Below are 8271 nucleotides of genomic sequence, written 5' to 3'. Positions count from 1 at the left end.
CCCACCCAAGGCAGCGCCACACACCCCACCCAAGGCAGGACATCACCAAGGACCTGGGCTCCCTGCAAAGGACTTTTAAAGGAGGGAATGGCCCTTTTCATCCCCACTGATTAGGCAGGGCTTAGCCCTAATCCAGACACATGAACCAGCTGCCTACACTTGCAAGCTTGGATGAGCTCCCCCCACCTGATGCACAAAGGGCACATTTACACCAAAAGGGCACGTTTTCACCCTCAGGGAAGTTTTCCAGCAGAAAGCTCAGGGACAGTGAGCTTGTCCCCAGAGGGGACAGTGCCTGTCCCAAACCCACACTCTGGACTCCATGCAAAGCCTACAGCCCTGGGCTAGGTGTGAGCCAGGAGCCACTGACGCCCATCAGGGCCGGTTTTCCCACGGCCTCGCCAGGCCGCAGACAAAGGAGGGTCTTCGCCACCCGGGGGGGGGGGGGTGGTGGTGCAGGGTCTCCCTGGCTGTGACACCCAACCATGCACATTGTTCGCTGAGGGACAGGCCCAGCACCTCAATGGGGGCTTTTCTCAAGCACATCCCCAGGGACAGGGAGGCTCAGGCAGCTGAGAAGGGGCTGGAGCCTTGGCATCATCTCCCCCCTCCCTAGACCCCCTGCAGACCCCTGCAACAAAGCTGCCAATGGGAATGGCTCTGCAGGATGAAAGGGATGGAGCCTCTCCATGCCCGTGGGTGCTGGGATGCATCAAAAGATGCTTTGGTGGCAGCAGGAAAGATGTTAGGATTGGAGGAGTTCAGGTGCTCAGGAGCTGAGGGAGATTTTGGGAAGGAAAGGCACGACAAGGATTGAAAGGCCGGAGCTGCTGCCTTGGGGACAGGCGTGGCATCACGGATTTTGGGATGCAAAGCACTCATGGCCACCTCACTGCAGCCCGTGCCAGGGTTACGGGGAGAGTCACTTCAATGGGGGCTTCAAATCCACCTCCCGAAGGAAACCCCCAGGCTGAGACTGGATTTTGCCAGGATGGGACATCACATGGATGATCAAGAGCCGTTTCTGAGCCCGCAGCCTTCCCAGGACCTCTCCCATCCTTTGCCTCTCATCTATTGCTCCACAAGAAATATGGAGCATATTCCCGCTGCGGGCAGGGACGCGGCCACGCAGCCCTCACCTGGCCCCGTTAGTTGTGGTCGTATTCCCAGCGCTAGTTACCTGAATCACCCCCACTGATGCAGGGAAAACAACCACAGCGATTCACACGCCTGGAAGGACGTTACAGCGTCCACCTTGGGGGAACCCGCGCACGCCCCGCGAGAGGGGGTTTTGGAATGGGAAAAGGTTCTCTTTTCAAATGCTGCTTGCAAGATCTATCAGTGCTACCTGCAGCACTCGTTTATCGGTGATTGCTAACTGATTCACTGAATTACAACAATGCCACTGATGGGAGCAGCAGATGCTCTGGGTGGGTTTGAGCACGGCGATAGGAAGCGTCGCAGATGGCTCCAGTCCTGAGAACCAGGCAGTGCAAGTGCCTGATGGTCACCGAGGATTGATCAAAAATTTATTAAACCATTTATTAACCCTTCGAGAATTATTATTCGATGCTGTAGCTGGACAAACGGGAAAGAGAGATCGCTCTGAAATTTCCAAGTTGGAAAAGACCCCGAAATGTCAACGTTCCCAGGGAAAATTTGGAAAAAAAAAGTAATTCTGCTTTGGCCAAAATGTTGTGTTTCTGCAAAATCACTTTGTTTTCTTTGTGGTTTTTCAAAGCGTGGTAACAGGGTGCAATATAAAACAAATGATCTCCAAACAAGAGTAACTTGAAAATGAAAAAATGTAAATATTTGTCCTGGTGGAGTGAAAAGGGCTGCTTCAACATTGTCAAGATCTTCCCTCCCTCCTGCTCCCCCACCCAGTGTGTTTTGCTTCAGTTCTTTAGTTTTTGAGAGAAATCAACAGTTGGAGAAAGCTTTTGGATTTTCCAATGGAAAAGAGCTGGAGGGACGCCTTTTCTACAAGTTCCGCCAATTAGCGCCTGGCTCCCCGACCCCGCAGCTGCTGTGAATTTTCCATTGCTGGAAATCTTAAATATCAAAACTGGATGTTTTTCTAAAAGACAAATCCGGCTGCGGGTCAGGTCAGCCGCTGCCGCCACGCCGCACGCCGTGCCCCCAGCAGCCCTCTTCATTTACAGAACCATCCAACCATGACCAATCTCTCCTGAAAAGCCTGGTTTCCACCCAACAGCAGCTTGGTTTTGTCCGACCGCAGGGTGATGAGCAGTGGGAGAGCTGGACCATCGCTAAAACACTCCAGCTCTTCCCCCTGCCCTTCTGCTTACACACCCCAGCATGGCTCCATCGCTCCCGGAGCAGCTGCCCAGATGTGCCTGGGCTCCAGATGTGCAGTGCCGCTGCAAAGCTGTGGCAGCCCTCGTGCGTGGCTCCGCAGCGCTGGCATCGGGGACACGTCCCGTGTTATAGCAGAGCCTAAATAGCTTGAATTTCAGGCAAGCCTTGACCGATGCAATACGGCGCCTGGGGTCAGCACGTGCCGGTGGGGGGTGGCCAGCATGGGGCCAGATGAAGTGCGAGACCTTAGCGGCGTTGCTAAACCCAACCTTGTTTTACAAAGATCATTAAAGGTCTCTTTTGCTGCAAATGGTAACACGCCCCATGTACCAAACACATCACATTAATCAAAAATATAATTTCCAATGCATTAAGTATTTAGAAGTGACGCCAAAGCAGCAGGACAACAAATAGCAATAACATTCGGGGGAAATAAGAGGGAGGTTTTGTTTAATTATTTCATTGCCAGCTTGTGGCAAAAGTAAGGTCAAATCCTTGAAACCTGCTCCCTGCCTCCAGCCCATCCTTGTTGCCAGGACCATCACACCTTTGCACCCATTGGGGGCTGCGTGTCCCCCGAGGCTTCTCCCCGCTCCTTTCCAGCATCACTTTGGGTCCCAGCAGAAAGGGCTGGAGCTCCAGCGCTGTGGGATTAAACCTCGCAGCCCGGGGGTGTATTTCTCTGCCTGGCTCTGGAGGTTTCTTGGTGATCTTGGCGCGGCGGTGAGTCAGCCGGCAGCGGAGAGCGTGACTCAGCCGCGCCGAGGTGCGGCGCACGGAGCAGGGAAAGCAAACACCGGCAGCTCAGCCGTGCTGAAACGGCGGATCCCACGGCCCTGGTGCCAGGGACAAACCTCAGCTGCATCTGGCAGGGGAAGAAATGAAACTCAGGAAGAGAACAGCAAGATATTTATGGTCAGGTTGCTCCAAAAAAGATCAAGATAAGCTCTCTGCTCATGGAAATGCTTTTGATATCCATCGCAAATCGCCGTCCTGAACCCAGTGCAGGAGAAACCCCCTGCACAGAGGCAAGGTTTGCAAATGAAGGGAAATTCCCCCAGGACCATTTCCACCTCTGGGCACACAGCAGTCACAAGTCATGAAGCAGGTATATATCTCGTTTTTTTAATGTCCCTAAAGGGTGATGCAAACCCCTGGGAAGGCTCCTGGTACTTGCTGAGCAAGGCTGGTTTGGGGCTGTTGCCTGTGGAAAACCGGTCCTGGGGGAGCGAGCAGTTTCCTTAATCGGGAAGGGTGACGAGGGTGCAGGACCGGGGCAGGGCTTTTCTCAGTATTTTTATTTAGGTGGCAGAGAAATCTGACGGCAACAGAAAGGAGCTGGAAAAACAAACAGGTGTGTCCGGCGGCAAAGGGGCCGTAGCTATAGCAATGGGACAGGCCCTGTTGACAAAAGGCTGCACAAAAGACCTTCTTTAGATATTAAAAGCCGTTTATTAACTGGCCAGGCTTCCTGGGAAGGCGCCGGGGCTGCTACCAGGGGGTGGGAGGCAGCAGTCGAAAAAGCAGGATGGGGGGAACATGCACCAGGCACAGACCTGCTGCCTCCAGCACCCCCCCAGGACCTGAGCTGGGGTGGGATTCCTGGGGGTCCATGGAAATGGGACGGGCACGCATGGGGCTGCTCCGTCACTCCCAGCGCCACAGCAGGGTCCTGGCTCTGCAGCAGCTACCCCAAAGGGAACAGCTTATTTTGGGGATCCCCCCAGCTCTGCTCACCATTTGCAGTGACCACCTGGGGCTAACACTTGCTGGTTTGTAGAGGTCTCCAAAGTTTGGGTGGGGATGGTGGGTGCTCTACCTGCTGCCCTAAGCTGGACACTGCCCTCGAGTCTCCCTTGCTCCCGTCCCAGGCACCCACACTGAGAGAAGCGAAATGCTGTCGCCGGGTTGTGCCGCCACTCAGAAAGCCCCAATGGCAGTGCCCAAAGCAAACCCATGAACCCAAAGCAAATCCACAGGTCAGCTCAACACCTGAGCCATCACGCTCCGTCTGGGGGACAGCACCCCCAACCAGCCCCAGGCCCCAGTCTTGCCGTCCCCCTCCTGCATCCCCTGCAGAAAGGGGTGGCTCTGGCTCAGCAAAACCCCCCTGGGCTGCCTGACGCAGCCAAAGGAGGCACGTCTGAGCTAGGAGCTTGGCTGTGCCTCCAGAAGAAAAGCTCAGAGGGCCAAGCTGCACCATCACGAGTGCAGAGCAAAGCCTGGGGAGCTGGCATCTTGCTGCTGTGTGGTGGGACACAAACCCCAGCCTTTGCACGGAGAGTTTCACATTCAGGTTGAGGTTTGTCGCAGATGAGGGCTCCTGAATAGTGAACTGAACTGCTCACAAGCTGGGGCTGAGCTGCCACTGCCTGCTTGGACTTATCCAAGACTTACCAAAAGACTAGTTTGTAATTAAAGCCATAGATCAGCGCAGACAACGGTATGAATCCACATGCAGCCGCTCGATGCCACAGGAAGATGCCTGCAGCTCACGGCAGCCCAGGGTAAGAGGAGCCCAGAACTCAGCGGCCAGCAAATTTTCTATTTCAGGATTAGTGTGGGAGCCTGAGGGATATTTGAGAGAACAAGTAAGTGGCGATGCCTCTGCCTTCAGGACCTGGCAGCTGGAGGGCTGCCCAGAGCACAGCAGCTCGTAGCACCACGAGAGGATGCTACATGGGCAGCCACAGGAACAACGCAGGAACTGGTCCCTGAAATGGAAGGGGAGACCCCAGGCAGCTTTATGGGTGCAGCAGGGATCTGCCTTCTTCCCCCAGGAGCCTCCCAACGGCCTCATGCAAAGGGTGGTGTAAAAAACAGAAGCTCTAAGTAAAGATGGTCACCCGCAGCTTACGTCTGTGTGAGCAAAGCAATCACCACTCTCCAGTCTCTGTTAGCTCAAGCTGGGCTGAAGTCTTGCTGAACCAGGTGAGGCTGAGTTCTCCAAAATTCTCAAAGCAGGAAAAGCCTTAAAAAGAAAAAAAAGCTAAAGGCTGCCTTGGGCAGATGACAGATTGCAGGCATCAATAGCCCACAGTGGTGTCGTGACTATGTCTGTCGGGGCAATAAAACTGCTGGTGGGTCACTTGTGTGCTGGGAGCCATGTCCCGAACGAACCAGACACAAGCCCAGGTAAGGCCAGTGCTGCTGTGCAGGGTGCAGCACCCCAGGGCGAGGAGTAGCGGCTGCTTTCTGGGGGAAGTCGAGAGCAGGACGTTCCCTCAGGGCAAGAAAGCTGCTCAGGAGCCCAGGAATAAAGCACATCCTGCAAAGGGCAGAGCCGTCCCAGCAGTGGCACACGTGGGGTTTGCGACTTGGGGAAGCTGCAGAGCTGCTTTGAGCTGCAGAAGCCGGTGCATCTCCAGCTGCCCCAGGCTTGGACCCCCGGCAGGCGCCTGGCTTCCCCCACCGTGGTCCGTGGGCAGCGGCTACCAGGGCCAGGCAGAGCTGGCAGCGTGCACCCAGCACCACGGGCAGCCGCTCCGGGGGCGGGCAGCCCCACCGAGGCCGTATGCCATGGCTGTCACTGTACCAAGAACAGGCGCTTCCCGGTCCCCGCGCCGGGACACGCTGTTCCCAGCCGGCGAGCCTCGGCGCTCAGCTGCCTGGCAAGGGCTCTGGATGTGCTTGAGGCAAGGAGCTGGGAAGTAAACGCGTGGGTTTTTTGCAGAAGAAACCCTGGAACAGCAGCAGCCACTCACCCTGCAGCAGGCAGTAGCACCAACAGCTCCTACGCTGTGTGCAGCTGCCCTGCAACCTTGGCTGGCCCAGGGGGCATGATGATGCGTTGAGCATTGGAAAGAAAGCAGGCACACACACCCCCCAAAGAACTGGAGGGATCTTTCTCATGCCCTTCCAACCCTATTTTGGCTGCGAGGAGACCTCGTGGAGCTGAGCAGCATCTCTAATTCCTACAGGGCCTGGTAAGCACGGGGGACAGGCAGTGGGAACTCCTGCACATCGGTCCATGCTCCTCATCCAAGGATCCCCCCCTCGCCTCTGGGAAGACTTCAATAAATGCTATAACCTCTCAGCAGAAGTCTCTGCTGGTTTTAGGCTTTATTAGTGCAAAATTCAGGAGGGATTTGCTTTACTCTCAGAGAGCCTTTGAGTTTCTGGTAAATAAAGCAACTATTTCCAGCTCCCCAGGTCCTGCCTCCATGGGAGGTTTTCCTCCCTCGACCAAAGGAAAAGGCAGAAGCTGCAGCAGTGAGCCAGCACGCTGGGGAGGGCAGCGAGCAAAGGGCACGCCTTCCGAGACGCCGTCAGCTTTGAAGAAGCTGAGACATCTTCTGCAGAAAAACAAGGTGCCAAAGATCAAAGGTTATCTCGATGTATTCTGAGACCAGCAAACGAGTGGAGGGAAACACCATTTTTCAGAGCACCCCAAGGAGGACAATTCTTGAAGGCAAAGTGATGTCATTTAAAATCCACCAGCATCCACCAGAATTGACAGAGGATGAAGTGCTCTTTTCTCTTTAACACTCACAAGAGGAAGGAACAAAAACATTTTAAAAAACAGAAGAATACAATTGGTGGGGAAAAAAAGCCCAACCTGATACTCCAAGAAACGTAAAACCCAAGGTGTGAGTGGTGGTGGGGGGGAGGATTTCTGTGAAACCATTGACATTTTTGATTAATGAGTTTTCTGTGGGTGGTTTATGTCAAGGAGAACGGTAAGAAATGCAGACATGACTTATTCTCAAGTGAGCTGATGAGACTAAAGGGCTCCTGACTCAACAGTTCTCCTGACTCAAGAATTCTTTTTTTTTTTTTTCTTTTGCCTTTGAGATTTTGTTCGATGCAAGAGAAAGCCGTACAATTTGTGAACTTCCTATCAGCAGCATGGTCTGTTTAGGCTCCAAGGCAACAAAATCAATTTAAAGCCTACCTTTAAAGGCTTAACTACATGTGTTTAAGATTACACCTTAATTCTGTATTTAATTTGACCTAAGATAAGCACAGTGATGAACTGAAGCCCTGGTAAATGTCTACCTTTGTGTGTATTGGTCTGAAGTTATGACAGGTTTAGGCTGGACATTAGGAAAAATTTGTTCACAGAAACGGTTGTCAGGCTCTGGAATGGGCTGCCCAGGGAGGTGGTGGAGTCCTCATCCCTGGAGGTATTTAAAAGAAGGATAGATGAGGTGTTTAGGGACACGGTTGAGTGGTGGGATGGCAGGGTTAGGTTAACGGTTGGACTTGATGATCTTAAAGGTCTTTTCCAACCTAGATGATTCTATGATTCTATACTGAAGTCCTTCTATCACAGGAGTCATACCATAGGAGAGAACTTGTTGGAGAGAGAAAAATCTGTATGGGATGCTTTTCCTGATTAGAGAGTATAAAGTCCTAAAAGGAAGCATTTAATGTGATTCCTCAGGCATTAACATGGGATCTTTCACACAGAAATTCAGACCGAGCTTCAATACCCTGCGGTTGATGGCAGCGCCTGCACTACAACCCACACCCGCACTACCACCCAACCCACACCCGCACTACCGCCCAACCCACGCCTGCACAGCCCTCCCAACGCAACACTCAGCAGCTGTCCAACAGCACAGAAATAACTGTGGTGTAGTATCATCTGGCTAAAGCCACATGGGGAATATATTTAAATAAAATGGATCTGTTGAAGCGAGTCTAGAGGAGGGCTACTAAAATGATTGGAGGGCTACTAAAATGATCCGAGGGCTGGAGCACCTTTCCTATGAGGACAGGCTGAGAGAGTTGGGGTTGTTCAGCCTGGAGAAGAGAAGGCTGTGGGGAGACCTGATTGCGGCCTTTCAGTACCTAAAGGGAGCCTACAGGAAAGGTGGGGACAATCTTTTTAGTAGGGACAGCTGTGAAAGGACAAGGGGTAATGGTTTTAAACTGAAACAGGGTAGGTTTAGACTGGATATAAGGAAGAAATTCTTTACAGTGAGGGTGGTGAAACACTGGAAC

This window comes from Egretta garzetta, unplaced genomic scaffold, assembly GCF_000687185.1.
Source record: "Egretta garzetta isolate BGI_Z169 unplaced genomic scaffold, ASM68718v1 scaffold108, whole genome shotgun sequence".
NCBI lineage: Eukaryota > Metazoa > Chordata > Aves > Pelecaniformes > Ardeidae > Egretta > Egretta garzetta.
The sequence above is the reverse complement of the archived record's forward strand: the minus strand, read 5'-3'. Positions refer to the sequence as shown.